The following is a 19,754-nucleotide window of genomic DNA, read 5'->3' on the forward strand; positions in this document are numbered from 1 at the left end:
TTAAAACGTTAATGATTTTCAAACTAAAAATCACAAAAAGTCATGAAAAACATATCCTATGGTTAGCAATAGATTTAAAAATATATAAATCTATATATAAATGTCAAAATGTATTATTACACTAATATTCAATATTACACACTATATAGAATATATTACAATAATATTTGAGAGGCATAAAATTATATAGTATATAACCTTATCATAGTTAATAAATTTCATATATAACAATATACTCCAGTTTAATTTTCCATTTGTGAGAGAAAGGAGACAAAATATATACCAAAACCTTTAAAATTTTTATTAAAGATTTTTAAAAACTAATACTGGTGCAATTTAAATGTACCAATATGTTTGATGTCTTTAAGTTAAACTCAGAATTGTATAAAACCTTACCAATGGACAGAATAGTATTTATCCAAATTAACAGCCTTTTATATGATCTTTGAATAAATGTAGATCTTTGGAAAACTGCATTTAACATCATAAAATGTTCATTTAGACTCAATTTCACGTACACTCAGGAGAAATACATAAATGTATGTGATTAAATTGATAAATTATACTTCCAAGCATTTTCATAAAGAATGTTTTTCACACTCAGAAAGAGGCAATTAGGGTCATGTTTTGATGGCTTCTTTTTCTTATGGAATTTAATAAGATATAATCAAATATTTATATATTGCTTCTTCTAAAATTTTTTAAATTGCATAATAATGAAATTAGAAAATATATTCTTTCCTGTAGATAATAAAAGCCAGTGTACTTACAAAAAAACTGTTTGATGTATTAATCTTCCTAAGTGTTCTGCTTATTGACCTAATAATCACAATTGTCTCTTCTTTCCCTCTTCTAATAATATATACATGATGCATTCAGATGTTAAAATGCAGTACTTGTGGAAATGTTAGTTAAAAAATATTAACATATAGGCCCCCAAAATGTGCGGTTCTTTCGAATTAATGAAACTGTTTTTACATGTAATTAACCTCTTGAATGCACTCACTCTCATTATAGAATCCTTGCCAAAATGCAGTATTGCATTTTGGAAGGAAGGAAGAGGAAGGGAAGGGGAGGGGATGGGAGAGGAGCAGAAAGAAGGAAGAGAGAAAGAGGAAGACAGAGGGAAGGAATTAGGCAAGTCAGCCAACTGATTTAGGTAAATGAATCAACATTTATAAACGTGCACATTGTAAAATTAACAATTTTCAGAAGGAATTAATTTACAAGAATCACTTTGATTCCAAAATAAATGTTATTATTCCTAGATAACAAATATGAATAAAAAATCAAATGCCTTAAATATTATACAATGTCGATTATACAGTCTTATCTTGTGGAAATGTACAAAAGTACAATTAAGATAATTTTGAATAAACTTTTATTCAAATTGAAAACACAATTTTATGTTGCATATACTCCTTTGGCGTTTAGAAGATATCATAAATTCAGTTACTTCCTCATGCCCCAGAAAATGCGGATATTTTTTAGAAAGGCTATTGCTTTCATACTGTTTCTAACATGAAAAATGCTACCTTTTTTGGCTAATACAAAGAAACCACAATTAACAGTGAAACCATAAATACTTTCTGTGTTAACCACAAATGGCCTTTCCCATAGAGAAATGGCTTACATGTGTTCTAAATGTGTTTGGTTTCGTTTTGTATGGAAGGAGCTGTGGGTATGTTTTTATCTAAGAAAAGAATATGGCATGCACATGCACAACTTTCTAAAATGAGAAACACTCATTGAATTTAATCGGAGTTTCGTCTGGGGCGGAAATTCAGAATTAAGCTCCATGGGTGATGATTTTGGATTATCTGGACAGGACTTCAGGATCTACTTGCCAAACTTTCTTGGACTCTCAGTGCAACACGAGGCAGAAGGGACCTTCGCCTGTGTCCTATTATTGTAAGTGGTGTAACTATGGGCCGATCTCACCAGGCATAGCCTTCACACACTTTCACTTTATCAGTTTCGTTTGAGTCAGTCCCATACACAACTGTCCACTGCTCGTGACTCTACTGTGCTTGAGTCCTTTGTGTGTGCCTGTGCGTGTGTAACAGTACCTCATTTTTTCAGTATTTCACATCCTGTGAACATCAGGAAGTCTATGGAAATCTACACATGTTGATGTTTATAATCATTTTTCTATTTGAATATAACATGTGCTGGGTCATCTTTATAAATGTTGGCAACACTCTGAGAATACATAAGAAAGAGGAAGTTTCTTTCAAAAATGTGACCTTTGCTCACTTGTATTACTGAGTCTCCTTGGAAAAGGTCTAAATGGAAATTAAACCAAATTTTTGTTTTGTGGTTTTTCAGTGGTCATATATAAAATTAAAAAATGAGGAAATCAAATTTAACAAATGAACAAATCAGGATTTGTTCAGAATACTCTCTTCCCAATTGAATTTATACCCACAAAATAGCACATCTAAGCAAAAAGATTTCCTCCATAGAAAGCATTTTTTAGAAAACTTTCTGTAAATATGTATCCCACTAAAGATTCATCTAGTCCTCTGTTATCTTAATAAGCTATAGAAGTACTCCAAAGAATAAAAAGGCAGCCTTCTTATCATTTGTAAGCTTAAGACAATAAACTGAACAATTGTTTTCTCATTTTGTTTACTTTGTATGTGCTAAGATAATTACTAATTTTAAAAGAAGAAAACTATAATCTTTGTGGCCCTGTAAATTATTTGACTTTTAAAAAGCTACGTATTCATAGCATTGAAACTACTTTTTTTAAGAAGAAAACATTCAGTTCAGAAATAATAATAAAACCCTTGTTTGACATCATGTAGACAAATCTATTAATTGACCTATGAATTTATTGCTTTTTTGTGAATTTGTGATTAATTTGAATATGGTTGTAAGTAATGCTAATGATCTGTGATTCAAAATTAGGGTTATTTTGGTTGGTTGGTTGATTTGTTTTCATAAGGATGAAGCCTGGGAATGTGTGGAGGCATCAGTGGGGGTGGGTCACCTTGCCTAGAGGGAGATGTAATGAAATTATCCACAGCTATAGGTCTTTTTATACCAGAGTAACTGTCCATTTACCCCCTTATGTTGAGCTATTAAATATACATAATAAAACTTGGAAAGTCTTTTATTCTGCTTTCACCCATTTACCTTTTAAAAAATGGATTCAAATATATATAGTCAGAAAACCAGTATTAGTCTTTGGTATGTAAGCTTCTCTGTTTGTAACTAAGATAGCTACCTATATTTAAAATATTGTCAGATATATACCACTAAAAGGGCAAGTATCATGAGATATACTCTTATTTTGATTACAGTTTAAAACTTGATTACAGTTAAAAACCTAAAATATGTTCTGTGAGAGAATTTTCAGTATTTGGGGAATGAATGGCCACCATGGGTGAATGTTGAGAATTCTTTTGAAAGGAAATTTCTTACATTCGTTTTATAAATCAGGTGAACACAAAAGATAAGAGTGTATGTTTTTAATACATACAGTTTGATTACAGTTAAAAACTTCAGACAAGGTACATAAAAGGTACAAGGTACATAAAAATAAAATCTTAAACTAAGGAGATAAACCATAAACACTTTTGGCTAATCCTAAGGTGTTTCTTAAAAAGAAATTTTAAGGTGATTCTTTTAAAATCCTAGAAATAATCTTAGTATAAGATGGTGTTATAAGATATTAGAAAACTTAAAAGCTGTCTTATTACACCATCTTATACTTCTCAATATATTTCCATTTACCTTTCCATCTGCAATATTAACAAAAGAAAACAAATATAAGTGCGCCACCTATAATCAAGACCATTGTTACTATCACATGAATATTAAAGCAATAATGTCTTGCAAACAGCATCAGTCTTATAAATGAAGTCTTAAAAACACACTCTCATCTTTTGCATTCACTTGATTTATAAAATGAATGTAAGAAATTTCCTTTCAAAAGAATTCTCAACATTCACCCATGGTTGCCATTCATTTCCCAAATACTGAAAATTCTCATAAAGAACACATTTTAGGTTTATTGTCCACCTCATTTGATGCTTCTTAAAGTGAGGTCTACGAACCACTTACATCATAATTTATTTCTGAAACTTGTTAAAATGCAGATTGGAATCTCTGAGGTGGGGCCTGGGAATATTCATTAACCATCCCTGAAGGGCTTCTGACACGTTCTGATGTTGGAAACGCCTTCAAATGGCAGCTTCAGGAGCACAGGGCCTTATTAACCTATCTGCCCCCTGCACCTGGACCTGGACCTGGCACAGAAGTGCACTGAGCAGAATGTAGTTGAGATGCATAACTGGCCTCCTGCCTGGATTACCTGAGACCGTAGCAGTCCTTCTCAGCTCACAGCTGGTCAGGGTGGCTGCCCGCATGCTCAAGTTCCCCACAGCATGCACCACGCACCCAGTGGGATGGGATGCATGGGCATGCATGGGCACCGAGGAACCCTCACTTTGTGTGTTACTGAACTGACCTGACATTCTAACCAGAAGATAAATTCTTGCAGGAGAAAGTTTTGTTTTGTTTCTGTTGCTCATTAAACATTCATTGTATAAGTGTTTATTGAGCATGTACTCCATGCCAAATGCCATGTTTAGAACTGATATGGAGCAAGAATAAAAGAGACATATTTCTAGACCACTGGAAACCCCTTGAGTGCTGGAATGGTTCTCAGGAGGGATAATCCCATACCGAAGTGGCAATTTAGAATTATAGTGTGTATTTCCATCTACTAGAATAGTAGTGTCAGAGCATTTACAGCTTACATACATAGTATCTCCTTATATACTTCCCTTTTGTATTTCTTATATATTACAGTTACAACCTCATAGATCCTCTTTCAATGATGTTCACAAGTAGGTAAGTATTATCTGTTAATTTCATTTAAGATTACTATATAGGGCATCATAAAATATATTTTTGTAATGGATAATTGGGTATAATATGGTTGAAAACCATTAACTTGGTGACTTTTTTAATATTAACTTGGAGATTTCCTTAGCACTAACCAGAGAGATATTTACAAAGTATTTATAAAAACACGTAACTTAATGGATTAAGTAATATAATTTCACTGGTGACCTCTTGACTGTGCTGTAAACTTTCCTTTAGTCAATAAAAGCTTTCACATAGTTCTCAGATATATGCATTAGTGGTCTGTAGTTTAATACCATGTCTCCTCGACTAGGTGACGAAGAGATTTCATGGTTTGTCAGCTAATTAAGTTAACTATGGCCAGCACTTACTATATCACCCTAAGAACATTCTGACCAACTAGGTGGTGATCATTCTCTAAATGCCTTTTTACATTCCAAAGAAGCAAGCAAAAATTACAAAAAAATGTAGGTGAGATTTATCCCACAAGGAACACATATACTTGATATTTTCTTACAGTTAAAGGACAAAGAAAAGAAGTGAAAATTACTCAGATGCTATTAAAAAGCAATAATAATTCTATAGCTTGGGAGCTCTTTTCTTCATTGAATTCTAAATCACAGAGACACTAACAAAGTTCTACTTTCTTTATATAAATGATAATTACTGCAATATCTTTAAATACGTATCTTACTCTGGCTTATGCTGATGCTGAAACAACAGCAACTGATACAGCCCTTGTATTTGAAATTCAGGTATAGCAGGAGTAATCAGTCTTTGGCATTAGAAAATATGCTTTATCAGCAAATGAAGAAGCAAAAATGACACCAAATGATGACAAAGGAATGACCCAGAGTAGTTCCACTGAGCTTTTATCACCATACTGTGTGAAGACCGTCACTGTACAAGGAATGGCTCTTCTCAGCTAAGCCCTCTCCCTAGAGTCAAACTTGTGTTTCCATTTTAATGAGAAGTAACCACTAGGATGCCTATTACTTAGCTTGCCAGAATGACTACAGATTTATAGGAAAGAAGTAAAAGTAAACACAAATAATTTAAAATGCATTAAGTAAGAAATGCCTTCTTGAACTAAACTATGTTGTACATGTTATCAAAAATGACAGAAAATATTTGTAAATCTTATATTTTCCTTTCTACAAGAAAAGTGGTACCCGTGTCACTCAGTTCAGCAGTGCGAACAGTTGAATGCAATGGAAAACTCTTAAAAGTACTGAGTAGCTTTTACTAAACTAAGAGTTCTTGAATGTCAAAAAAAAAAAAAAGGGGGGGTCGTATGAAATGCATCATTTTCTTAAAATTATTTTTTCAAGACTTTTGATCGCCTGGGCCACAATCAATGTACTCTATGCATTGATGTAACCATCTCTTCATTCAACCAGTAGAAAGCAGAAACAATGGATGTAATGTGTTAAGACAAAGGCCTAAGACATGTTAGGCCATAAACATGTACATATGTGAAGTGCAGAGTTATTCCCTTTCAAAGGATGATGTGGAACACAAGACAAACTCCTACGTGGTGTGCAGTAGTGTCTGAGCCTTGCAGATGCAGAGTGCTCAGGATTCTGCAGTATTTGATTGATTTTCATTTATTCCAATACCTCCTTCTACAGCTATTGTTTTTAGTCCGAGCTCTGATACAAAAGAGCTGCAACTCAGGAGGAACAGATATTATGGAGAGATTCAGAGCTACTTACTCCTTGTCAGAACAGTGAAGAGAACTAGAAAACTTTGGAAATCTACAAACCAGAGAGTACCATCTCAGTACAGCCCACAATTCTCTCTGCTTCATCCCAAGATTTCCAACCCATTCCTTTTCCTTCTTTCCTCAGGAGGATAATGGAAGAAAAATAGCTTATGTATTTCCATGTGAGTATCCCCAAAAGAGAAACAAGGAGTAAATGAGAAGTAGTCATAATTATCTGCCTCATTCCATCCCCAACTGTAATCCTCCTGACCCCAGAGATAGAATGCACATGGATTTAATTGGGATCCCAGGACAAAAAAAAAAAAAAAAAAAAAAAAGGCTCATCAAAAAAGATCATGCTCTCAGGTCTTAGCATTCATACCTACCACCGAGCCCTGCTGAAGGGGCAGAGTGACTGCTGGCTGGCAGTGTGTTTGAGGGACCTAATCCAGGTTAAACTGTGTGTGCTGTGATGAGCAGTTTCACAAAGACGTCCTCACTCCTCAAAACTCATGTAGTCCTGCAGGGTCACAGGAAAAATGTCAAAAAGGCAATTGCCACATCCAGCATTTAACAAAATCATATTGGTTTTCACTATTTAGCTATAAACAGTCACTAAGGCTTTAAGCCCTTCATTCTTTCTCTTTACCTCCTACCACTTTCTCACTGTTGATAGTGGACATTCTAACCAGAATATATCTTTCACACGTCAGCTTAAATCACTTCTGTAGGGTGGCATCCCCAACTCACACCATCGAAATGACTCCCCTGTCATAAACCCTGCACTCTCTCTTTTATAACACTTGTTACACCTGTATTCAAAGTTTATCTTTTCTGGGAGGGCACAGTAGCTCATGCCTGTAATCCCAGCACTTTGGGAGGCGGAGGTGGGAGGGTCACTTAAGGCCAGGAGTTCGAACCCAGCCTGGGCAAAGTAGTGAGACCCCATCTCTACCAAAAAATTTTAAAAAATTAGTGGGGTGTGGTGGCACATGCCTACAGTCCTAGCTATGCAGGAGGCTCCAGCAGGAGGGTCACTTGAACACAGGGGTTTGAGGGTACAGTGAGCTACGATCACATCGCTGCACTCCAGCCTGGGCAACAGAGTGAGGCCCTGTCACTGAAAAACAAAAAATTATCTTAGAATGAAAATTTCATGACAGCATGGACCATCGTGCATCAACACGATATTAACAATGTCCGTTCCTTGCATGGCATAGGTGTTCAATAAAATATCAGTTGAAGAAGTGAATAATATTTTAGTATCAGCTGATGGCAAATATTTTCTGTCATGGGACTCAGTAATAAATTCTCCAGTGAACAGTAAAGCTGTGGATAATATGGATTAACTTTAACATTGCTGTAAAGATGTTAAATTCTTAACATCAAACCCTGCCACCTTTTCCAGGTTCACCTTGCGCCAGATTTCTCTTGCTGTTCATTCACACTATTCTTTCAGTTCTCTGAGTGCACCATGGACTCCTTTACCACTGTGGTTGTTTTAAGGGGCTATTTTCTTTGCTGGAAATGTTCTCAACACCTCCATCTTGCATCTGTTCCTCATATTCTTTCTCACAGTTGAATTTTGCATTTATTTCTATAACCTTTCAATTCCTCACCAGATCGTGCCATCTGTGAAACTAGGACAGTATCTCTTTATGTTCACTATAGTATCCCAATGCCTAGCACAATGTAGGCACCTGATAAATATTGTTGCATGATTAGATGAATGAACAGATGAATATATATTTACTGTGCCTTAGATCATCCAATTATATTACCATCTTCTTATTGGTATTTATTGCAATGTTGCCTTTGAAACTATAAATTTTTCTATTATTTATAAAGTTGCTACCACCATGGAATGCAAGAAAGTAAAAAATGTGCCACCTACTTCATAATTTTTCTCCTTTCTCAAACCAGGAATTTTCCACAGATATACATCAGATTTACCAATTCCCAGATTTCTCCAAGACTATGGCCAGCCTATAGAAAAGGCCGATCTTTGCATCTTTGGCTTTGGCATTATAACTTTGAACCGTGGTCTGTCACATTCAGTGGCCCCTAGCATTGGTCCTTGACAGATATCAACTAAATTACTACTCCATTAACGAGTCCTAAGGACTAGACCAAAGTGGATTTAAGAGCTATGTTAGGCCAGTGCATTCAAATATATCCAAATCACTCACATTTTATGGGAGACATACTCTCTGTCTTCCACATACAGCAGAGATGCACTTGCCCCCTGTTACCCATCTCAGGGTGGATGACTGGAATTGGTATTTTGATTTCTTGCCTCAAAATGGTAAGGTCTGACATCACCCCTCATCAGAAATATCTAAAATTGATTTCTTAAAATGGGATGAAAATGACTTTATGGATTACACAATGGGAGGCTAGACACTGAATTAGACTCAGAACAAATAGATAAAAATTTACTTTGCTTAGTCTCAGGAGTCCTCTGGGCATAGGCCACTTGACAGCATGCAGAGCATTGGCTAGCATTCTTTTCTTTCTCCTCTTTTAAACCACAGGTCATCTTAAGTAGATGTACCCAGTTAGTCAATCCAACAGACTTTTTGCTGATCTGGGACTGATTGTGACAAAATATGTGGGGTGTTGACTTTGGTCACCAAACCCTAGCTATTCAAAACTGCTGACGTGCCAGACACAGGTTTCCTTATAGACATATGTCAAAGGCACACTGCGTGCTCTGGCTCCCAAGCAGGGATTTCAGAGTTGTTGGCTTCCTAGCTTGCAATTTAAACCCTCGGACAAAAGTATTCTTCTGGGTAGTGTGGGTTCAGCGTTTGCAAGCTTTAAGTTGTTTAAGCTGAGTTGCCCCAAAAGGCAATTACTGGCAGCATTTCACTATCTTTCTGCTCTTTTGATGTGGCATTCATTTTGTTTGAGGCATTTGCCTAATTTAGGAGGTATGAAGATTCTGTTAGGATTACCACTCAACCCTTCCTGGGGTTGGAGAATGGGTAGTCTCTGTACAAACCACAGAGCCCACTGCATAAATTGAAACACTAAAAAAACACACACACACACACAACTGTACATCTAGCATAATGAATCCAGCATCTAGGCAAAAACGAGCTGATGTTTACAGATTACAGGGTAACAAGGGGTTACCCTCTTGGGTTGTCACACTTTGCCCCCTTCTCTCATGAGACATTGTAATAAATGTTTTGAAAAGCAGCAAAAACAAAAACAAAACAACACCCTGCCTTTAGATTAACATTGGAAAGGTATATTCACAACTCTTTTCCCTGACTGTAACTTTACAAAGATCTTGTGGCCTTAAAAAAAATGTCTTCAAAATGAGAACATATCCATCTTCACCTAGAAGAGTGAGCCAGGTGGGTTTCAGAACTGCATGAGTAGAAGTAGCAACCGGGCCTGGAGAATAAGCCCACATGTCCTTAGCAACAGGTCAGCATCTGCTAAGTCCCTAGATTTTGAATTATAACAGGTAGGACCTCAGTAAAAATCTAAAGTCCTGTGGGCACTGGAAGAAGGGAAGAGTTTAAGCTACATGCCAAGTAAGCTGCCAGGTGGAAATGGGCCATGCTGATGCACAAAAATAGAGTTGCTTTCGAAAATCAATAAGGTCCATTCCTTGGATTTGAATAAGGACAATGTTTTTTCTCTTTCAATGAACTTTTGTTTCTGGAAAGTAAAATGAGGACAGATAGACTTTTGAAAAAGGTTGTAACCAATGGATCTTTTCTTTGCAAAATGACTAAATCATTCTCACATTCTCAGTACTAATGATGTTACTCAGAATAATCTCTTATAAAAAATACTTGTGACTTTTTAAAATAGCCTGGTGATGACAAAATATCAGTGTGAATATGTTACTTTTATATACTGGGCATGAATTAAAAAGTGGTTTTTTTTTTCCTTAAATCTAACAATGAATCTTTTCTTTGCAAAATGAATGCTTAGCTTCTCACATTTCAGTACTAATGATGTTACTCAGAATAATCTCTTATAAAAAATACTTGTGACTTTTAAAAAGCCTTTGCCACAAAATATCTAGTTGCTACCAATATGAATTCAGGAAGCATGGAGTTAAAGAAGTTGGCTTTTTTTTTTCCTTAAATCTGAACAATTGGAATCAGCAGTTTGCATTATTTTAAAAATGAATGCTTAGAATCAGCAATTTTCTTGGTTTTTTTTTTTTAAAGATCTTGAGGGTTTTTTTTTATTTAAAGTGGAAAACTACATTAAGTGCAAGGCAGTCAACAAAGAAGCAGCCATAAAGCCTAAGTATTCCTGGAGTTATAAAATATGTCCATTGTGCCAATTCCACTGCCAACAATGAAGTTTTAAGCATTAATATGCCTTCATTGCAGTTTTAATGCCTTAATATTGACTCTATAGCTCTTTTGGGTAATTTTGCTTTCTCTGGTACTTGAAAGGTGATGATGTCAGCGTTCTTCGCACTGATTCATATGCAGGTTGATGAAGCTGAGTTATTTATTGAGTTCCATTATATTTTCTATAAACATTAGTTCTCAATAAACAGAGACATTTAGCCGAGGGTTTATTTATTAAATAGGTACTGTACAGATGGTTTTGCCACACATGATGTGCTGCAGAGGATATTACTCAGGAATAATCAGCTGTGTTATAGCTTGGCTAAATTAATAAGATGATAATGATGAAATTGATGCTTTTGAGCTAGGCTTGGTAAATGGTTTTTGCATAAACAAACTGATAAATTTGAGAAGCAATTACTTGCTTGTCAAAGATAAAAACACAACAGGGCCCATTTATAGTTAGGTCCTATTTATTTTTAAAGATTGTACCAGATTTTATGTTTAATATGCTGCAATTAAAAAATAATACTTAAATGAAGAAGAATAAAAAAACTTTGAGTTCTTCAAATCTGAAGAAACAGCATTGCTTGATTAGACATCAAGAAAACTTTTTTGTTGCATCTGGAGGGAAATATATCTGAAAAACAACAGTGTAATATTCTACATAAATTTTTTCATCATATAGGCATATTGCACAAACTGCTGATTTACAACTCCTGCTACTCTGTTTTTCACCCCCTTCCCCAGAACACACTAACACACAGACGAAGGGAGATACACACACTATATAAAGGGCTCTACAGAAACTTGTTTATCTGGTTCCCAAATAGCAAAGGAATTATTTAACCTACTTAATGACTTTCTCCAAAAATTACAGTATTCGCCCATCTTCTTCAACGAAAGGTTGTTCAGTGTTTACCTGAAGTCTGAACATGAAAAATACATGCCTATGGATGAAATTTACTGATATATTTTCATTACATGATGCTGGCTTTTTGCACTGTAAGAGTCGACCTGACTTCTAAAATCAAGGAAACATTAGCTTCCCTTCTCAGCTTTAGCAGAATCTTTTAAAGCCCTTAGGGCCCACCTTTTAGACCTGGATATGCTTACATAAGTTCCATTAATATCAACGTGGGCTATAAAACAAATGTATATTGTCTACATCTGTGTGTGGAGGGGTAGGGGGTATGTTTTAAACTATACAAAAAGAACCTACAGGCGATCTCTCTATATACTGCAGCATCTTATCAAAAGCTACTAAATAGCAGTTTTCATTTTTCTCCTCTTTAAAGAGTCTATCATTACCAAAGGTAAGTGTTAGCACATTCTTACTATTTAGATATATTTACTGGTATCTACAATGAACTATTTGTCATATAGAAAGGGAATCAGACAAAAAATTAAATATTTTAGTTTTAGATGTTAGGAACCAAAACTTTTGTTTCATAATACATCTATTTAAAAAAAAAAAAAAAGTAACAGAGGCAGAGACCACCACTATTCAAAACTATACCATGATTGTGAGATGAATAAGATACTTGTTTCATTAAAATAGTTATCTTGTTTTTTGTAAAAAAAAAATACTTTGATTTCCTTTATGAAAAATGTGTTAGCTTAAATTAATGCTGTGACCATTCAGTGCAAGCCACAGTGTGAGAATGAGTATTTGGTATTTTGCATTTTATTGTTTGTGTGACATAAAATGAGCTCCAGGAAAATGGTGTATATGTGCATGGTAAAAATTCTATCCCTCTGGGAAGCTCAAAAACACCAAAATATTTATCTTCTCAGGAAATGCCAGTAAGTACTAAAATGTAATGATCATAAATAAATAAGAATGGGCAGAATTGTTTTTAACAATATGTAACAGATTTTTATTACAAAAATTCATAATACACTGGTCTGATATCAGAAAGCCTAATGATTTGTTATAAAACTTCAGTGGTGATTTTCTCCTCCTGGTTAATTGGAAACAACTGCTCCCCAGGACTAATTGCAACTCTATCAAAAAAGAAAGGTGAGCACAAATATGTCTTAAGGGAATGTAAAAACTTTGAAGGTGAGGGCCCATAAACCGAATTAAAGGATGAAATTTAAAACCATTCCATAAGCTATGCTTTCTAGAGACTGTTGCAATGAACATCAAGGAAATAAATCCAAAGAGTTTTCCAGTGATGGTATCAAGAGGCATGAAAGCATAACACACTGACATGCCTTAGATAGTGAATCCACATTGATCAGCTCACAAATTGCTTATTGTTAATAGAAACTCTACATTGGGTTTGAAATGTCATTTGCTTTACCGAAAATAATTTTTAGTAAGTGCTTAGCAGAAACTGACTGCTTGAAACTGGTCTGCATTACCTAAGAGCACTGATCTGCACGTGAATGCTGCCCTAAGCTGTAATCTTGGTAAAAATCCTACCTAACATGTACCATGTAGTTGATACTTGAAAAATTCAAAATATTTTAAATTACCTAAGAAATTAAAGAATGAATAAGTGCAATGGTAGCTCTGTGTTTCTTGTTCTGCTATTAAATATTGCAATATCTGAACTGATTTCTCTTGATTTCCAATGTGCATGATCCTATGTCACAAACCTGAGTATCTGGTTTTGTCCTTCCTTTTATAAATACTCTGCAATGGTGATTCCCAGTAATACATGGCACACTCTTGACAACTAATACAAGGGTTATTTGGTTCTAATACTGAAAGGATTTGTAAAAATTTGCTGTTTATTTGGCAGTCTAATGTTCAAAAAAAACAAGTAATGTTGAACTTAGGAATCATATCTTGACATAAAAATTGTCACGTTTGTAAAGTTGTTTCTAATCAATGTTCATGTGACACACTTTTTATCAAAAAAATAGGGAAATATTCTAGTTAAAGTTCACAGATATAGAAAAAGGGAAACCATTTTACTAGTCATAACAAATAATTTTATAATTTAAAAATTGTATTGTCTATGTGCTTTATCACATATTTTATCAATATATACTAATTTATATTCACCATTTGCTATATTTAATAGTCCTATATTAAATGTTGGTAGATCTATTCAATAAAATAATCAAAATGAGAATCAAAGCTCTCATTTGGACACATTTTGACAGCTATTTTTGGTTTATGGTTTTAAAAATTGTACTGTTTCACATTTTAATAATAAATTATATTTTAAGAATAACAAAACACTCAGAAACATTTACCCAGTTCTAATAGACATAAGCAAAACAGTTCTAATATATTTATTTGCAGTGCCAAAATGTAGTCGTGGTTTCTTGTGTTTAAGAAATTCTCCCCTTTGTGTTAAATAATTTTATTGGTTAAAATAATCAAAATCACATTCATTACATTATTATTTCACATGCAATGAAAAACACTGGATATAGCAGTGGTGAAATTATAAACTCTAACAGAGAACACGGAATCCTCCTTATAGACACACATCGGAGCAGGCTCCTCAGCTAGAAAGCTGAATTATGCCGATTACAAAGCAATTGTATAAGATGGCTTGCATAGATTAGAACACTAAGCAACCATTCAAAATGAGAGTGGGAGAATGTCAAAGGCACCAAGAGAAGAGAATGATGAATTCCTGCCACTCTGTCTCTTAGACTCGGTCTCTTTCATATTTACTTTTCACTTCACTCCTAGATATGGGTATGTGTCTCCAAAGGCTAAGAATGCATTCATTCATTTATTCATTGTTTCTTTCATTCATTTACTGAGTACCTGATATGTGCACTGCAGGAATGTTAAAATGAATCAAGCAAGGGTCCTACCCCAGAAAGCTCAGAACAGTGAGGGAGACAGCAGAGTGTAAGAGACGTGTATCCCAGTATCACCAAGTAAAGTACAGCACAGAAGAAAAATTCATTAACAGGTAACAATTGAACCAACATGCTCAGCTCTTCTATGTGCATGAAAACTGAGGTATCATAAGTCCTGGGAGAAACCAGGAACATGAAGTCTGAGGTTGAATTGATGAAAGAATATAGTAGATACCCAAGCAGAGGTTTTCATCCCATAACATGTTCCCTGAGATAAGAAAGGAGAAAGTGGGACCAAATGTCCAGTTCCAAAATGCAAGAAGATGTGGGAATGGAAAGGAAGGTAAGAGACAGATGATGGACAAATAACTGAAAAAAGTCCTGTCAATGTTGGAAATGTCATCTTCTGAAAATACTATTCTTTGAGCAGTACATAATTATTTTCTGCTTATATCCCCAAAGACTTCTTTATCTTGGGTAACAACAGCTTTTCCTTTTCCCCCATTTATTCCTCTGCTTCTCTGCTGAGATTCCCAACAAAGATGCCAATTAGTGCCAATTGTCATGATGTTCTGAGATGTAGACACCTGTCTTCTAATAACTGGACTGAGACCACCAACTCATTTCATACAGACCATCAAACAGACATCAACTAGTAATGGCCTACATTTACTATCAACCTGGGCTCAAGCCAAGACCTTCTCCCATGGAACTGCTCAGCATTCTTGATGGCAAACAACACGTTCGATATGTGCTCACTCTACTCCAATAAATGGACCAGTGCCTGTGGCAATAAGTGCCACTAAATAATCATGTCTCTCTCTCATTCTCTATGTTACCACCCTATCTGACCTTTGTAGAGTCAGCCTCTCTTAAGCAAGTATTTGTAAGACCCACTGAAGTGGAATGCAGATTAAGACTTACGCACAATTTTTTTAAATATGGAAACTACATTTACATATTCATGTCCCACCATAAGATGAGGAGGTAAAGAAGGCTGCTGTATGTTAAATTCCAAGAAGCAAAATAAACAGTATCAACATCAGGGATGCATGAATTCCATGTAAAGTATTTTATAACCATCTGCATATTGTAGTTCTTTAAAATAATCTTTAAAGTAACTTTAGAGTACTTAAGTTCTAGATTCTCAGGTTCCTGTATATACGCTGAACATTAAAGGGGATATGTGTTTCTTTTTCAAATGTTAGTCTAAATTATCAAAAACACACACCAAAAAAAGGTTTAGATCAAAGGACATTATTTGAAGAAATTAAGAGATGAAGTCCTAAAGAAGTGCAGGATACAGAGAAATTATTTTTAGTTCTGGTGGTAAGATATAGGATTGAAGAAATAAGAGTTAGTCCCTAGAAGGGTAAAAAATTTGTTGGGATGGGAATGCTTCAGGGATATTAATGTAACAGAATAAAATGTACCTTATATAGAAAGACCAGAGGCAGGAAGGGCAGGTGGAAGGTAATAATAGTTGCCCCAGAAAAGTCTGAAGTGGGGAGGGGCGTTTCTTAGAGAGAGTGTTGGTTCAAATGAATAATTAGGGAGAGGCTGTGGACTTACAAGGAAATAAATTTGACCCTAAGAGGTACCTGGGTATATGGAAGACAGTGAGCTAGCAACAACAATCAATCAATCAATCAGTCGAGGGAGAAAAAACAGAGGAGGTCAGAGGTAGATGCAGATGCAGATGTGGATGAATTTGGATGGGACAAAATCATTTCAAAGTGCTCGTGAGACAGCCAAGCATGGCTATCTCACTAGCACTCACAATTTCTATCTACTTTGGGAGGCACCTGAGAACGTATATTAAAACACAGAAGGTAGATGAAAATGTAAGACTGCAGAGCTACAAGACAAAAAGACATACAACCTAGTCCCTCAGAAGTACCTTGTCTAACCATAGAGAGAATAGTGCACCTTCCTAACAAAACCAAAGAAAAAAAGAGTGAGAGTTAAATGCAAAATGTTGGCAATGCAAAGCATTTAAATGTCTACACATTTATTCTTTATAATATAATATCTCTAATTTTAATAACCTAGAAATTTTGGAATTCTGAGTCATGAAAGCTGAAGGTTGTCACTGTGGAGCAGTAACTCTCAAACGAGGATGATTTTTTCCCTCCAGAGGACATTTGTCAATATCTAGGAATATTTTTGGTTGTCACAACTGAGAGGTATAAGTGACATCTAGTGAGTAGAGACCAGGGATGCTGCTAAACATCCTACAATGCATAGGATACCCCCACCACAAAGTTACATGGTCCGAAACGTCAATAGCACCAAGAAACTCTGCTATAAGTCACTTTGGTTCTTTGCTTAATATTATCTAAGATACTTGACCAGTAAAGTCCACCAATGAGATGAGCTAATATATTACCTGACTTCTATTTGAGTGCTTAAGATAGTTATTCAAGGTACAAGGAAGACAGTAATATGTTCTAAGGTAATTTCTACCATAATCATAAGTAACGTTCATGGCAATTTGTATTATAAGTATGTAGTTAAGCATTTAGAATTTCAGGTATTTAAAATGTTCAACACTTTCCAGTGTAATTGTGTTTTCTACATTTCTGTTTTCCAAAAATCCATCAATTAGTTCATTCCTCACAGTTCCAATCCTTTAAAATGTTAAGATAACTTAGTAGATACAGAAATGTACCTTGGCTGACTTTATTGCTATCTTTCCTCTTTGATCCCATATAACCTCTCCAGCACTTAAATTCCACTACACTCTGATGCAAGTTGTTTTGTTATTTATGCCCATAGATCTCTATGAATACTTATTTTGCTTTTATGCAGATTTTATTTTGGCAATGCTGCTATTGTTGTGTAAAAATGCCTTCACCTAAGCCCTCTCACAATGAAGCCAGCCACAGAACCACTTAACGTCTGTGATTTACAGTTTACAAGGCACTTCCATGACATCGTCTCACTCTTCGGGACAGTATGTGATACCATGTGTTACCTCATAGCACATGCCACGAATTATCACCATGTTGGGAAACTTTGGCTTAGAGATACTCTTGAAGATTGGGCCCAGACCTTGAGCCCAAGTTATGTGACTCTGGGTCCATTTCACTACATCCCTTACCTGATTGTGGGGAACACACTGAGTGCCCCTTCCTCCAAGCTCCAGGCTCCACGTTCACAAGGTCTGTCACTGTGTCGCCATCTTTTGTGACACAGCTTGTGCAGACAAAATAAAACGTCCAATTTCTGAGGCTGCTATTAAATCTCAAAAAACAGGCTGCTTCAATGGATAAGATTTTGATTACCACACTTTTTTTGGGCAGAGACTTAAGCTAACCATTCAAATGGGGCTAAAATATTCTGTTTTAGCCAATCCATCAATTCTCAGTAGGAAATGTTAGGTTACTAGTTTAAAATATTAAATATGAGAAGATTCCATTAACATGGATTTATTTGTTGGATATTCACAGAAGAGTTTCCATGTGAGAAAGAATTCTGCTGACATATGTCGATATTCGCTTCCACTGCTAATGAGAGGTCCCCTTGGTCTCCAAGTTTCTTGGTCTCTTCCTCGCTCCAGCACCACCAAACTCCTCTTAACATCTTGGAAAATGGGTACTGAGGTAGTGGAGTCAGTTATCAACTGACAGCTCTGAGATATGACTAGAGATGATCAAACATTATTTGGGATCTTCTCTGAACCACACATGGAAAAGTGGAAAGTGTTCTTGGTAGCTGATAAGAACTCGAAGAAATGTAGAATAGAACCAGAGAAGGCACCTTAGAGTTCAATTGTCCAACAAGTTCATTTTCAGCTGACAAAACTGAGCCTCAGAGAAGAGAAACTTTAATATAAATCATGATCATTGCAAATTAAAATGATGAACATCTCTCCTGTCCATTTACCTTCTGCAGATTATCTTTCATTCCAATGCACCAAGTACCATTTTCTCTGGATTTTTCTTCCTTCTGTTGTTGACTCGTCTTTCTCAGTGCTGTAAACTTCTTGTTGACTCATCGCTGAAATGAATTATTTGTGTTTATTTTACATTCAGTCTGCACTTTTTTCCTCATGTTAAATATGTGGACTCTGGGACTACCTGGATTTGAATCCTGCTTTTATCAGATGTTGGACAAGAGACTTAATCTCTCTGGCCTGCAATTGCTCATCTTTAACATGGTGATAAAGTTGTAGCTACATAATAGATGTTGGGAGACAATAAAATGAGATTATAGATTTTAGTAGAGAGAGAGCGTGTGTGTGTGTGTGTGTGTGTGTGTGTGTGTGTGTGTGTACCAGGTGCATCAAGGCACACATGCTGCGCACCATGCCAGGCACATAGTAAATGTCAGTCATTATTTCCAAGAATAATAGATGTAATTATCAAAATTTTGGTTCTGTAATTGAATTCAATACACAAATAAATGTCACAAACCAAGTCACCTAATTGATCACTATGTTTTTCCTGAGAGTTGGAGCTACAAACATGTCTTATGAAATAGTAGCCATTCATTGACTAGCACTGTGTGCCCAGCCCTGTGGCAAGAATTATTGTTGTTTTGTCCCATTTGAACCTTACAACAGTTGAACCTGTTTTTCTGTTTGCAGATGAGAAAAGTTAACCAAGTCTGAGAGGTGAAATGACTTGCCAAAGATCACTTACAGATATTGGAGACAAGACAGGAAACAAGAGGTGCCTCATTTCAAAGCCCTTTCTATCTAAACCACTTTGATTTTTCCTCCTCTTGAATATGCCCTGCTATGGAAGGTGTGTAATCACGTTCCCAAACTATGCATACAGAAAACAAGGGATGTGCTATGTAACAGCAAAAGTTTAAGGTCCTCATCCCTCTAACGCTTATGCCTCTTTTCTTTGACATCTACCACTTATTTGTCTCAAAGTTTCATTCCACAAAGTCTGGATTTTAATTTTAGACTTTCATGACATACCTCTTCCTGCCTAATCACATAACCATTATTATATCTTAATTTATTAAGATATAATATTTATGTCTTAAATTACTAAAATGGTTCAAAACAAAAGCAGTTAAACCTCATCATAGGCAAACTCAAAAAATTGTTT

General features: G+C 35.4%; 1 long non-coding RNA gene across 1 annotated transcript; it reads left to right on the forward strand.

Moving 5' to 3' along the window:
• The first annotated feature begins 1,059 nt into the window (after positions 1-1,059).
• On the forward strand, positions 1,060-19,352 carry LOC126932158 (uncharacterized). Its single transcript, XR_007718122.1, has 3 exons — positions 1,060-1,159; positions 4,822-4,863; positions 19,280-19,352. It is a non-coding gene; the product is annotated as an uncharacterized LOC126932158 (long non-coding RNA).
• Positions 19,353-19,754: the final 402 nt, after the last annotated feature.

The sequence above is a fragment of the Macaca thibetana genome, chromosome 12, assembly GCF_024542745.1.
Source record: "Macaca thibetana thibetana isolate TM-01 chromosome 12, ASM2454274v1, whole genome shotgun sequence".
Classification (NCBI taxonomy): domain Eukaryota; kingdom Metazoa; phylum Chordata; class Mammalia; order Primates; family Cercopithecidae; genus Macaca; species Macaca thibetana.